Below are 684 nucleotides of genomic sequence, written 5' to 3'. Positions count from 1 at the left end.
TTGGGAATATTTTCGTTAGGGAGTGTACAAGATCGTGCGGTAATTAATAAAGTGAACACGGACTGGTTTTAGTCATGGGTACAGATTCTAAAAGTAAACGGAATAGGCTTAAGATAGACTCAACATGCTGGAGTAACTGAGCGGGCCAGGCAGCATCTCTGGATTGGAGGAATGGTTGACGATGCGGGTCGAGGTACTTATTCAAATTCAGGACGAATAGGTTTCAGTTGAGAAAGATACAGTTCAGAGAAATATCCGTGACAAGCTGTCACCTCACAGTGTAGTGCGTAGATGGAGTGACCTACCAGAGGAAACTACCGAAACAGATACAATCACGATTTATGCGAGATAGATGGATAATTAATTGGACAGGAAGGATCTAGAGGATTACGATCGAAATACAGACAAACTGGACTCGTCCCGGTTAGTGGGATGGACAAAGATTGGCAAAGGAGCCATCCAGCTGCTGTGACATTGCTGTTCCAAAGCCTTCACACATTCTAAGCAGCCGTGGCGAGATGTAAATTCCAGAGGAAGTCTCTAGATAATAGGCGAAAGTCTATATTACATGGTAGAATTTCACGTTTGTTCTATGTTAAAGGTGGAGATTCAGTAACGAAATCTAAATTGACAACCTGAGATATACGTGTGTGAAAATATTATTTGCTTCACTTTTGGATGTGA

Source organism: Leucoraja erinacea, unplaced genomic scaffold (genome assembly GCF_028641065.1).
Source record: "Leucoraja erinacea ecotype New England unplaced genomic scaffold, Leri_hhj_1 Leri_435S, whole genome shotgun sequence".
Taxonomy (NCBI): Eukaryota; Metazoa; Chordata; class Chondrichthyes; order Rajiformes; family Rajidae; genus Leucoraja; species Leucoraja erinaceus.
This window is presented reverse-complemented; position numbering follows the sequence as displayed.